The sequence below is a fragment of the Pleurodeles waltl genome, chromosome 11, assembly GCF_031143425.1.
Source record: "Pleurodeles waltl isolate 20211129_DDA chromosome 11, aPleWal1.hap1.20221129, whole genome shotgun sequence".
NCBI lineage: Eukaryota > Metazoa > Chordata > Amphibia > Caudata > Salamandridae > Pleurodeles > Pleurodeles waltl.
The window spans coordinates 351,505,116-351,519,381 of record NC_090450.1 but is presented as its reverse complement, the minus strand read 5'-3'; the positions used below and the strand labels follow the sequence as shown (position 1 = coordinate 351,519,381).

The 14,266-nt window shown below is 41.2% G+C and overlaps 1 protein-coding gene across 1 annotated transcript in view; it reads left to right on the top strand.

Annotated features, from left to right (window-relative positions):
- SNED1 (sushi, nidogen and EGF like domains 1) overlaps positions 1–14,266 on the top strand; it is a 2,603,997-nt gene that overhangs the window by 2,027,408 nt on the left and 562,323 nt on the right. The gene's annotated exons all lie outside the window — the stretch shown is intronic.

Below are 14,266 nucleotides of genomic sequence, written 5' to 3'. Positions count from 1 at the left end.
GACCCAATAACAGCACTACAGAAATTAAGTTATGATTTTCAATATTCACTCCATTCTTTTGGTGCAACTAAATAATTAGTTGGGCCAAATAAATGGTGAGAGTAATAAGGACCAGAAATGTCAAGATACAAGGCCCAAGCATGAGCCATACAACACCGGCTATACAAACCTGGCGACAAGGGTGGAAGATTATGGACATGGTTTGGTAAGAGAGAGATGAAAATGCGTGGGGAACTTAGCATACAGGGTTCACACAATGAGACCTATGGAACTGGTAACGCGTCCGTCTATGCTAATTTATACACATCAGGACTCGTTTTAGGCCGATGAATCTTTGGACCCAGTGGTGAGACACCGTAAGACGAGATAACTGATCAATATGTCAATCAATATGTCAATAACATTGTCAACAGTTAACACCAAAATATATTTCACTTTAGTCATTAATAATCCTTCGGCGCAATCATGACCTTTCAGTCACGAATAACCACACCTTAATGGAGATTAGTAAATGTTATTCCCTATTGATTACAATCTAATAGCAAATGCATTAATCTCGAAACCAAGAAGCATATAAACATAATCACAAGGTGACAACTATGATGAGCTCTCAATAAGGTAAAGATCAGGAACATAAGATAATCATGCGAATAAGAACAGATCGCGATACATAATACCTCCTAAAGGTCTTAGTTCAGCATAGCACCACGTCAGTCACGTCAGTTCCGTCAGTCATAATGTGTACCTCATCTATCCTCAAATTAGCATTAGCATGTTGGGCTTCATGCAAAACAATTTAGAACATTAATTTGGAAAACATCTAACTAAGATCTCTAATCAAAACATACAGCAGTTGGTACCTAGAAAGAAAAGGCAAAATAGGTTTCATTAGCAATAATTTCCCTCCTCTTGATAGGTCAGCATACAGGATCAGTCTTCGTCTTTAGGGCATCAGTTAGATCACCGTCAGTCTATCTAAGTTAAAGGCAGGGGACACTCTCCCCTTAAGGAGGAAAGTGTAACGGGGCAGACTATGGGCAAGGATGGTTGTCTAAGTCTCAAATCACCTAATAGAGTGACAGAGTTTCTGGATGCAATTGATATCATTCCCTACCTAATGCGCTTTGTCTCTTGTGTCATGGGCTTTTATCCCTTTTTCCAAAATATATTGCCCCAAAATTCTATTGGTCAGTCACTACACCCCACTATCGGTAACCAATCAAATTATACATTAAGTAATGCATTTGTAATTTCACGATATTTCTCTAAATCCTAATTGGTCTTCATAATTGACGTTTTTCGTAGGTGGCATATCCGGGGTTACTTAATTTTCTTGGCACACATCAGGTCAAAAGTTCTCTTCTCCACGCTTTATCGTCCTTGGAAGTGTCCATGTTTGTTGCGAAGTCCATAAATTTTATAATAAAGCTACTAGCATGCGGATGAGAGAATTTGGTATTGTTGCAAACAAGTAAGGAAAAAGAACAATCGCTGGGTCATGGTCTTTTGCAAGTCAGCACACTGGAGAAATAGAAAAATACGCTTTAATATGAGAGTTACACAGCTAATTCTCGACTCACGCTAACTTAAGATATACGAGTTCTCATGAATGCAGTTTTATACGTGTTAATGTGCTCAGTTGGGCATAATATGATTATTTCTTATAGTTGACATTAGTTTACACAGGTGAACAATTCTTTACGTTTATGAATACATTTCAACGAATAATATTATTAATGCAGTATTGTTAAACATAAGCAATTCATGTCTATAATATGTAATATTTAAACTACGCTCTCTCAGTCCCTCCTCTGATGACGCTCGTCATCACACAATCTTTTGATCTTAACTTTTCACTTTGCGCATGATACGCATTTCAACATCTTGCTCTTTATGTGGGCTTTCCCATATTTCATTGAACATTTTCTCTCTTTCACTTTCTTCATTTTGTCGGGCTCTTTTAGACCAATTTCTTTTTATTTTGTCATTCATTTTGCATGCCCCCCATAATCCTAATAGACAAATCAAAACAATTAATAGACCTATCATAATTTTTGCAAGTACCCCATTCCAAATGTGGGTAAACCAGCTTCCCACTCGGGCAATTCCTTTTCCAAATTTTTCCCAAACACCAGGTTCTTTTAAATCCTTCAAATCTGTACTATCTTTAGTAAGGTTAGTAAGCATGCTTCTAATTTTCTTACTGTTATCTGGTATAAATGAACAACAATGACGTTCATTAAGCATTTTGCACACACCTCCACTCTTTGCTAAAAGAATGTCTAAAGCAAGCCGATTTTGAAGAGTCATAGCTCTTTCTGCAGCAAGTTCAGTATCCATCAGAAGTATAGCTCCTGTAAAATTTGTCAGCATGTTATCCACAATAGTAGACAACTTTTGAATTTTCATAGAATTTAAGATAACCCCTACTGATGGGATTATAGCTCCAAATATGTCACCAATGACAGCCGCCACTGATTCTCGCTTTTGTCTAGTATGTTGTAATTCAGACGTTTTAGGTATTTGTTTTAAGTCATCAATCTGGTATATCTTTGGGAATACTATTCCCAAATAACATGTCCCATACCATCCCTTAGGGAGACGGTAATATGCATTTAACCCACAGATGTAATAGATTCCAGGAATCGCTGGGTCTTGTCCATTCAACATAAAGGTCCATTTACTCTGAAACAGAAACACATGTCTACATTCACTCGTACCTACAAATAGATTGTCTTGATCAGATTTTGGCCTATATATACACAGTCTACCTACGTGTAATGCATCTATAGCTAATTAGCCTTGTGTTTTAATTGCCGTGTAAGCATAATCATTTGCATAAGTACGTTTTTCTAAGCCTTTTTCTAACCTTTCTTTCAATGCTTTACGTCTATCATCTGTGTGATCTAAAAAGCTTTTCTCTACAGGAGACAGTAAGCAAGTCAAATTATTGCGATGTGCATAAGCAGTTCCAAATGTAAGTGTTGGCTCAAAGAATCCTCTAACTATTTTAATATCATGCTCTTTAGCTAACTTATTTAAGAATTCAATCACAGGCACAAAAGAAAACACAACATCCAAATTTGAATAAAAGTATTGCACATGCTCTTGATCATAAAATCTTGTTAATAGCAAGCTGCAGCTAATTCCATAAGTAAGAGGGAGGCTATGATAAGTAACTCCCTCCTGCACAGATGAAGGAATTTTAGTACACACATAACAATCTTTCGCATCCATAGTTTCCACATACTCATTTAGTAAGCAATAGAAGACATTAGTAGAAAGTTCCCCTTTTGCATTAGTTCCCTCATGCAGATGTCTGGCATCTTGCTCAAATTTCTCCCACGGTGATAGTTTAGTAGGGGTAGTAGTCTCAGGTTTCGAAGTTGCATTAATAGTTTCATTCTCTCTCCATGGCATTTCTACAATCACTCCCACAATCATTATTGCGCATACAACACCTATCATAAGTCCTAACCAACCACACACCTTACTTCCTTTACTACTATAAGCCATGTTTGTATAGAATCAGAATAGCAGGTCAACAATCAACTCAAGAAGGCAAACTCTTTCTGCGTATTTTACAGCGTCTTCACTCACTCCAGGACCCTTTTCATCAATTCAGGTTAGCAGCTTGTCGTAATCAGGTTCCTTGAGGTCAAATCCAGGTTTAGTGTTGCTTTCCGGTAGTTTTCTAAAGACTCTTTCTCCTTTCAGCTTTCACGATTTCAATTTTATCCGAGTTTTCTTGTAGAATACCTTCAGGTACCGTAGTATTGGCCTGGCACTTCTCGATCAAAGCAGAAAGCTAAGAATTCTTGTTGCAATTCAGAGGTTGTAGCATATGCCCATTCAGGACCTGTATATCTTCGGTTTGCTATTCTCTTTCTTTTTAATTTTCGTTCACCTTGTTGTTCTCCTTCACTCAGATCATCTGCCTGTGAAGTATCGCTTTCCTCTATTATTGTCTCGTTTGCTATTTCTCTTATTCTAAGATGTGACTTGTCTGGCCAATAATCACCTCTGTGCGTCTTGCTTCGGTGTTTTCCTTCGGGCCGTTGGACAGCACCCTCCTCTTGTGATGTGGTGTTTTCTCTTGACGGACTTGCAACCGGTTCAGAAGACTCTGATCCGTTTCGATTTGAATTTATAACTTCTCCTTCTCTCTCGCCTTCCGGTTCTACACTGTATTCAGGCTCTGAATTGTATTCGTCTACTTCTGGGAGAACCTCTCCTTGTCTTAGTTCTCCTGCTGCCTCAACTGAGATAGGCACTCTGTCACCTCTCTCGAACTTACTGTTAGCTTGAGGGACAAGGCTGTCCTCAGTGGGCTCTTCTGTAGTCTCAGATCTTTCTTGACTAATCTCTGACTCTGAGACTTCTCCTCCTGAAGTTGCTGTACCGGAATCTTCAAGTTCCTCTTCAACAGGACACGTTACCCTCTTTGTGTGACTGGAATGTATCCAGTTGGGAACCCCGGCACACTTCACAGCAGTAGTGGTTGTCAATATTACTTGATATGGCCCCTTCCAACGTGGCTCAAGACACGATTTCCTCACGTGCTTCTTGACAACCACCCAATCTCCGGCTTGCAAAGAGTGTCCTGGTTCGCCGATTGGTGGCAATGCGTTAGCTTCCACCTGGTGAGAGAAAGAGCGAATCACGTCAGCCAAACCTTTGCAGTAATCCAACACCATATCATCTGTAATATTCACTAGTGCATTTGCAGGTACCGCTGGTAACCTCATTGCTCTACCCATGAGGATTTCATGGGGGGACAGTCCTGTTTTCTTATCTGGCGTGTTTCTGATAGACATCAGTACTAGAGGTAATGCATCTGGCCATTTCATGTTTGTTGCTGCACACATTTTTGCTATTCTTGATTTTAAGGTACCATTCATCTGTTCAACTAGTCCTGATGCTTCAGGGCGATAGCTACAATGGAACTTCTGCTCAATGTTGAGTGCGGGACACAGAAGTTTAATCACCTCATTGTCGAAGTGTCTTCCACTATCTGATTCTATAGAAACCGGAAACCCGAACCTTGGTATTAACTCTCTTAGTAGTAGTTTTGCAACTGTAAGACTGTCATTCCTACGTGTGGGATATGCCTCAATCCAATGACTGAAAACACACACAATCACCAACACGTACTTCAATCCTCCACAAACAGGCATTTCAATGAAATCCATTTGCATTTTGTTAAATGGACCTCCAGCTCTTCCAATATGGCTCAAAGTTACTACTGTTCCTTTTCCAGCGTTCATCTGTTGACAGATGACGCACCTGTGACAAGTAATTTCTGCGGCATGTCTGAATTTTGGATTGAACCAATAAATTTTAAAAGATCTGATCATGGCATCTCTTCCTAAATGTGCCTGCCCATGGTATAATCGGGCAAATTGTGACAGAAGACTATTTGGCAGAACCAATTTTCCTTCCTCTTAAACCCATATATCATCTGCTCTTTGTACACACTGCATTTTCTGCCAGGAACGTTTTTCTTCTTTGCTAGCAAGGTTTTGTAATGTCTTTAATTCGTCTAAGGTATCAACCACTCTTAATGCTAGGCTTAAGGTCGTGTCGTTCTCAGGTTGTGGTAACAATTCCCACTGCTCTTTAAATGATATACAGTTTAAAGCACAAAATCTTGCAACTTGGTCTGCGTAACCATTCCCCATTGACACAAAGTCTTGTGATCTGGTGTGAGCACTGCACTTCACCACGGCAATTTCAAGAGGCAACTGAATCGCATGTAACAAATCTCTTATTTGTTCTCCATTTTTCACTGGTGAACCAGAGGATGTCATGAAACCCCTCTGTGACCAGAGTTGGCCAAAATCATGCACAATTCCAAATCCATATCTGCTGTCAGTATAGATTGTGACTTTCAAATTCACAGCAGCGTGGCAGGCTTTTGTAAGAGCTATTAATTCTGCCACCTGTGCAGAAAACACTTTCTCGAGCCAGGAGGCCTCGACTATGCCAGATATGGTACATACTGCGTAACCAGCTCTCAATGTTCCTGTTGAATCTCTTAAACAGGACCCATCAACGAACATAATGCAATCGTTTTCTTTTAACTGGGTATCCTGTATGTCTGGGCGAGGTTTGGTACAGAGCTGTCACCTCAAGACAATCATGCTCAAATTCTTCCCCATCTTTGATTTCTGTATTCTCATTGGGAAATAGACTTGCCGGGTTCAGCACAGTGCATCTTTTTAATGTAACATTTGGTGACCCCAAAATAATCGTCTCATATTTGGTAAGTCGTGCATTTGTCATGTGTTGCGTCTTAGTTCGTGTCAACAGAATTTCGACAGAATGTGGAACCAATACTGTCAAAGGGTATCCCATGACTATGCCCTCACATTGAGAAAGGCTTTGACCAACTGCTGCGACTGCTCGCAAACAACCCGGTAAGGCTGCTGTGACAGGGTCCAAAGAAGCTGAAAAATATGCTACAGGGCGATTTGCATCTCCGTGGATTGTGTTAAGACAGACAAAGAACAAGCATCACGTTCATGACAGAATAACAGAAAAGGTTTCTCATAATCAGGCATTCCTAGTGCTGGAGCCCTGCACATGCACTCCTTCAGCTCTAAAAATGACTCAAGCTCTTCTTTTGTCAAAGTGATTGTGTATGGTTCATCCTTGACCTCTTTTCCTGTCAATTTTATTAAGGGTTTTGAAATGATCGAGAAATTGGGTATCCACTGGCGACAGTAACCCACCATTCCCAGAAACATCCTGACATCTCTCTTTGTTGTTGGGGGATTCATTTGTAAAACAGCTGTTATTCTTTCTTTTGATATTCTTCGGGACCCTTTCTCAATCAGATGTCCCAAATATTTAACTTCTTTTTGACAGTATTGCAACTTCTTAGGTGATACCTTGTGTCCATTCTTTCCCAAATGATTCAACAATGCAATGGTATCATATTTACAGCTGTCTCTGGTTTTAGATGCAATCAACAAATCATCAATGTACTGCACAAGAGTCGAATTGAAAGGCAGCACAAGAGGTTCCAAATCCTTCTTCAATATCTGATTGAAGATGGATGGTGACTCAGAAAACCCCTGAGGATTTCTGCACCAACCGTACACCTTATCTAGGAATTTGAAACTGAACAAAAATTGGCTATCTTCGTGAAGAGGTATTGAGAAAAATGCTTGTGATAGGTCTACTACAGTAAACCATTCAGCATCACAAGGAATCTGGAACATTATTACCGCTGGGTTGGGTACCACAGGGCAGCATTTTATCACAATTTTGTTTATTTTTCTCAAATCCTGCACAATTCGAACCTTTCCACAGGGCTTCTTTAAACCCATAATAGGTGAGTTACACGGACTGCTCAGAACTTCTTTCAAAACTCCCTGTCTGAGAAAATCTGCAATTATCTGTGTCACTTCAATGAGGACATCCTGAGTCATATGGTATTGTGGCACTTGTGGGAACACTGCATTTGGCTTTATTTGTACCTGGACTGGTCCTACTCCCTTGATTAATCCAGCCTCTTTTCCAGTCAAATCCCACACTTTCTCTGTTACAGACCCTTGTAGATCAGCAGGCAGATCGATCAAGGTAAACACTGGGAATAGAGTAATTAGAGGGTAATCTTCATTCGTCTCTCCTCTTTCTTCTATGAATTGACCCTCATCTCCTTCATCATCACTGTTTGTCTGTACTTCTATTCCATCGTTGGAACAGGTAATCGAACATTTGGTTTTACATAATAAGTCTCTCCCTAGTAAGGACACTGGGCTTGAGTCACATACAACAAATCTATGCAGGCCTTGGAAATTTCCAATTTCAACCTGCACTGGGTCTGTAATTGGATTTGTCAGGTACTGGTTAGCCACTCCGACCACTCGTATGGTGCGCCCTGAAAGAGGTAATCTCGGTACTTCTGTACTGCGAACTGTAGAGCGTGTAGCTCCTGTGTCAACTAAAAATGAAACCTTATAGCCCATTACTTTTCCCTCTACATATGGGCCTCTCTGATCTACCTCTAAAGATGCTGCAAGCCTGCACTCTTCGCTGTCTGAGCTGTCATCTGACCATTCTTCATTCATGTCACTTTCACCTCGTAATGGGAATTGTTGTACAGTGTTGTTTTGGTTTGTTACCTGGCCTGTGACCTGCTGAGGAAGCGTCACCTGTTGCTGTCCCATCGGAGCTAGGGGTAACTGCATTTGCTGTCTAGGCACCATAGGGATCTGCTGTTGTATTGGTTGTACTGACACTGTTTGGAAACGCGGCATTTGCATTTGCTGCATGGGTTGTACCCCTGGCATTTGCACCAAATTATTCTGAAAATTCGGGTTCTGGTGTCTCATTCTTGGACCTCGTGAATTTTGTAGTGTACCGGCATTAATGCTCTGCTGAACTGTACCATCCTGCATCATATTTGGCCAATCCCGTTTCCAATGCCCCATGCCCCCACACGCATGACATGGTGACATCTTCTTCATTACCTGACCGTCATTTTGAATAACAACATTATTCATATCAAAATTACGGTTCACAAAACCTCGACCTCTGCCTCTCGGCTGTGCCTGAAACACACCATTCATTTGCGGTTGTTGCTGTATCATTGGCTGAACACCATTTCCCTGTATTCCAGCTTGTGCAGCTCTTATCTGCATCACCATCACTTTCTCCTTCAACTTTTTCTGCTTCAGCTCAATTTCATCACTACAGTATTTTGCATACTGTAACACTTCATCAATCGGTTTAGCTTGCCAACAAATCAGATGATTTTTAATCATCTGGCTGACCTCCGGTCTTAGCCCTTCGACGAACCTAAACACAAGATGATTCATGTCCTTCAGTTCGATTGTCTCAGTACCACTGTAATGTTTGAATGCTTTCAACAATTTCTCATAATACGCATGTATTGATTCCTTAACCTCTTGAGAAGTCCGGTCGATTTTCTGCTAGTCGGTCACCTTCGGCTATACCTTTTGTTTCAAAAACTCAATTACTTTATGATAATATTTCATCACCTCTTCAGAAGGTGCTCCAGTCACCTTATCCCTTGCCGGCTCCTTCGTGGGCCAATCTACCCCTCTCTTGCACTCAAGCCACAAATCTGGCGGAACAATGATCTCAAATAAAGTATTCAAGTCTTCCCAGAGACACTTCGCAAGCTTTACGAATCTATCTGTCTGTTGATACCACTCGATCGGTTTTTCTCTTAACCTAGGATAATCATTCGTAAAGGACAAAATGTCTCCCCTAGACCAAGGCACATGCACTAAGACACCACCAGCTGTTTCTCTCATAGGTAGGATTTTTACAGTGTCTAAATTGGGTGTGGTTGTTACTTCATTAGACCCTGAGCTATCTCTTTTTCCCTTATCTCTTTTCTTTGCCCACCGGCCTTCCCATTTCTCTAGTACTCCCCAAATTTGTGCACTTTGCAACAACTCTTTCAAGTGTGCCTTCATGCCTGCAGATCTCATGTGTTCAAAATCTTTAGTGTCAAAATCTAATTTGTAGCTCCTTTTCAAATGTTTCGTATTTCCAATATCAATCTTGTATTTGTCTGCCAAATTTGTTAATCTCTGGTGTACTTTACCTACCTCTTTGGTAATCTTAGGGCATAAGTACCTCAATTCTGCCTCAGTGTATGATTCCAACCTATTCACTCCCATTGTTCCTTCCACCAACTCAGCAGCTTCTGCTCCTAGCCGTACAAGATTCAGATATTCATCTTGTTTTTCCTTTTCAGGATCAATTGTGGTCACTGTAGTCTTTTGTGAATTACAAGTTTTCTCTAACCACTCATTTAACTGTTGAACTGTAAAACCTTGCAGTGAAATGTTCCCTGCATGTATCATTGGAGTGTGGGAGGTATTCGTACTCATAGTTTGGGGAGTCAAGACTCCCAACCCTGCTTGCCGCATTGCTTCAAGAGGTGCCCCTATTGGACTAAGGTCCATTAAGGGTCTCGGTTGTTCGCATACCTGTCCTTCCTGGGCCATTATTTGTGGAGTTCTAATTGACCCTCCTCTTGTTGCTTCATGAGTCCTAACTCCCTGTTCACATGTCCTTGTTTTCTCCTGTGCATATAATGGCACCGGGGGACCGACAGTAATAGGTAGTGATATAGCGGCAGGTGTCTGACCTGGTCCCAAGCTTCTTGGAGCTGCAACACCATAGGTCTGTTCTAGTGTACCCGGTAAAGGTACTAACGGTGGTCCTGCTACAGGATTATACCCAGGTATCAGCTGTGACGGTTGAGACACCAGCTTTGGAGTTGACTCAATCTGTATCAGCCTTGGCTTTGTATATATCGGGTCTGGCGGCACCACCAAGTTTGTAGTAGTCTCAAGCACTGGAACATCAGGATAAATAATTTTTATCTGCGGTGGAGGCTGCAACTGTATCGGCAAGTCTGGTGCAGTGGGTACACTGACACCATTCTGTATCGAGGCTGTATCGCTAGTCTGTACCGTATCAGTAACTCCCTTCTCCTCCGTCTGGTTCCCAGGATCCAAGCTAGTGCTCGGAACACTGTCACTCACCGCATACGGTGGTGGACGATCATGTAACAATCTATCCATAAACGTCTCATCATCTGAATCATCTTCTTCTTCCCAGGACCTTTTGTTCTCTTTAATTTTGCCTGAATCTTTGTCGGTTTTGCGAGAAGCTTTCTTTCCCTGTGTCTCTTCTCCCTGTGTTATTGCTGGAAACAGTTTTAACCCATCTACTGTTCCTCGTCTCCACATTTTGTTCTCATTGTCCCATCTAGCCTCTGCATAGGATTTTTCTGCTCTTGTCAATCTTCTGTGAAACCTTTCTTGCCTATGTTTAAGAGCCATCAGGTCCCAAATCGCCAAAGCCTCGTATTGTGCCGGTCTCGGAGGTGGTTTCTGCGTACTTAACATCCACCTCAAATTTTCTAATACCTTTGGATTGAATGTCCCATGTTCTGGAAACGCTAGACACCCCTCTTTCTCTGTTAATTTGCGCCATTGTTTTATCCATAAACAAGGTGCAACACCCTTTTCCTCCATAACTGTATAAGCTGGAGTACCCTCAGGTGGTGTAGGTTCCCCATCGGTTGCAACAATATATACATCTCCTTTCAAAGCGCTTTTGAATGCCTTAACAAAATTCATTTTGCGATTCTTTTATTTCGTATTTAATCAGAAAACGGCTTAGTTCCCAGGACCACTCTTCACCTACCCTTTTCTCAACCCTTTGCCTCTCACGGACGGCAGCCAATCCGTGCGCGACCCCTCTCAGCATCTGACCTATCTCAGCACGGCACCACTGACGTCACACTCACACACACACTGCAGCTGACAAAGTCTTGCGGCTTGTCCACACCTCACTAACTCTTTACAACTCATACAAACTAATGCGAATTATTGCAAGCACTTAAAATGACAACACAGATCTGCCGGTTTACTACAGGAAGGGTAACACATTCGCTTCAGAACTTTACAGAGATTTCACTTGAAGCCTCGGCCGCTACTTTCTCCTCCTCAGTTCCCACATACGCAAGCAGAATTCGACCTGCAAATCCTACTCTCGACTTGTCAATGACTCCTTCTAGTGCACTTTAGAACTCGTCAAATCTCCATCGAAGGTTTCACACATGCATTGCAACTCGAAACTTGACTTGTCAACCACGCCCGATTGACCTGTTAAACCGCACAGATTACAACATAAACCTCATTTACCATCATACTCCGGAGTCTTAGACCTCAATAGGTCCATATACAACGACCAACCACGTGGATAATTTTGAGCAATAAGCGCTGCATTCACATGAAGTACGCCGACTTCCCTACTCTCATACTGTGGAGTACGCCCACTCCTTCTAATCAACACTTAATTTGTCCTAGACACACGCAAATTTCCACAACCCCCTGCAAGATGCATAAGATTTAATAAGCGCAAAAGACCCTAACCACGCATACTATGGCGCCGAGAACATTTCCAACTCATTTAGGCAGGCTCCGAGATCCCGGGAAAGCCATGGAGAACCTAGCAACTCATCATCTCTCCAAATTGCATTATCACAGAAAACAAATTAAACAATGAAACTCCGTCCTAGGGCCCCCAAGGGCCAAACCGTTGCTCTGCTACCAGAACTGGTAACGCGTCCGTCTATGCTAATTTATACACATCAGGACTCGTTTTAGGCCGATGAATCTTTGGACCCAGTGGTGAGACACCGTAAGATGAGATAACTGATCAATATGTCAATAACATTGTCAACAGTTAACACCAAAATATATTTCACTTTAGTCATTAATAATCCTTCGGCGCAATCATGACCTTTCAGTCACGAATAACCACACCTTAATGGAGATTAGTAAATGTTATTCCCTATTGATTACAATCTAATAGCAAATGCATTAATCTCGAAACCAAGAAGCATATAAACATAATCACAAGGTGACAACTATGATGAGCTCTCAATAAGGTAAAGATCAGGAACATAAGATAATCATGCGAATAAGAACAGATCGCGATACATAATACCTCCTAAAGGTCTTAGTTCAGCATAGCACCACGTCAGTCACGTCAGTTCCATCAGTCATAATGTGTACCTCATCTATCCTCAAATTCGCATTAGCATGTTGGGCTTCATGCAAAACAATTTAGAACATTAATTTAGAAAACATCTAACTAAGATCTCTAATCAAAACATACAGCAGTTGGTACCTAGAAAGAAAAGGCAAAATAGGTTTCATTAGCAATAATTACCCTCCTCTTGATAGGTCAGCATACAGGATCAGTCTTCGTCTTCAGGGCATCAGTTAGATCACCGTCAGTCTATCTAAGTTAAAGGCAGGGGACACTCTCCCCTTAAGGAGGAAAGTGTAACGGGGCAGTCTATGGGCAAGGATGGTTGTCTAAGTCTCAAATCACCAAATAGAGTGACAGAGTTTCTGGATGCAATTGATATCATTCCCTACCTAATGCGCTTTGTCTCTTGTGTCATGGGCTTTTATCCCTTTTTCCAAAATACATTCCCCCAAAATTCTATTGGTCAGTCACTACACCCCACTATCGGTAACCAATCAAAATATACATTAAGTAATGCATTTGTCATTTCACTATATTTCTCTAAATCCTAATTGGTCTTCATAATTGACGTTTTTCGTAGGTGGCATATCTGGGGTTACTTCATTTTCTTGACACACGTCAGGTCAAAAGTTCTCTTCTCCACGCTTTATCGTCCTTGGAAGTGTCCATGTTTGTTGCGAAGTCCATAAATGTTATAATAAAGCTACTAGCATGCGGATGAGAGAATTTGGTATTGTTGCAAACAAGTAAGGAAAAAGAACAATCGCTGGGTCATGGTCTTTTGCAAGTCAGCACACTGGAGAAACAGAACAATACGCTTTAATATGAGAGTTACACAGCTAATTCTCGACTCACGCTAACTTAAGATATACGAGTTCTCATGAATGCAGTTTTATACGTGTTAATGTGCTCAGTTGGGCATAATATGATTATTTCTTATAGTTGACATTAGTTTACACAGGTGAACAATTCTTTACGTTTATGAATACATTTCAACGAATAATATTATTAATGCAGTATTGTTAAACATAAGCAATTCATGTCTATAATATGTAATATTTAAACTACGCTCTCTCAATATTAACACGGAAATAACCGAAGAGTTTACACAATTTGTTTGGGAGTTTTACAAAATGTGGCCACTAGCAGATGCAACCTATACAGAGGAATACTTAGCAGGAGTGCATATCCCCATCTTGAAACCAACAGACCGCGACTCCCTCGAGGAAAAAATAACTCTAACAGAACTAAGAAATGAGATAGGTAAACGTAATCCTGGCAAAACACCTGACCGCAGTGGTATCCCAGTACAATTTTTAAAGAAAAATGCAAATGTCCTGGGCCCCAACCTACTCAAAACGTTCACAGAAGACAGAGATCAGGTAACTTTCCAGTCAGACCTCCCCAGGGCTACAATAGTAGTAATCCCGAAAACAGGAAAACCCACTAAGGAATGTAGCTCGTGCCGCCGGATCTCCTTCCTCAGTGTTGAGACTAAGATACTTTCGACAATCCTTGCTATGAGATTATTGGAGGTTATAATAACACCCCTGATACAAACAGAAAATCTGGGCTTCTTTCAAGAGATCGACTAGATTTAATCTCTGCAAGGTTCACAACTGGTGAGAAACCATAAGAGGAAGGGAAGATCCCCATGTGCTACTGTCTCTGAATGTCGAAAAGGCATATGATGTTGTCCACTGGCCCT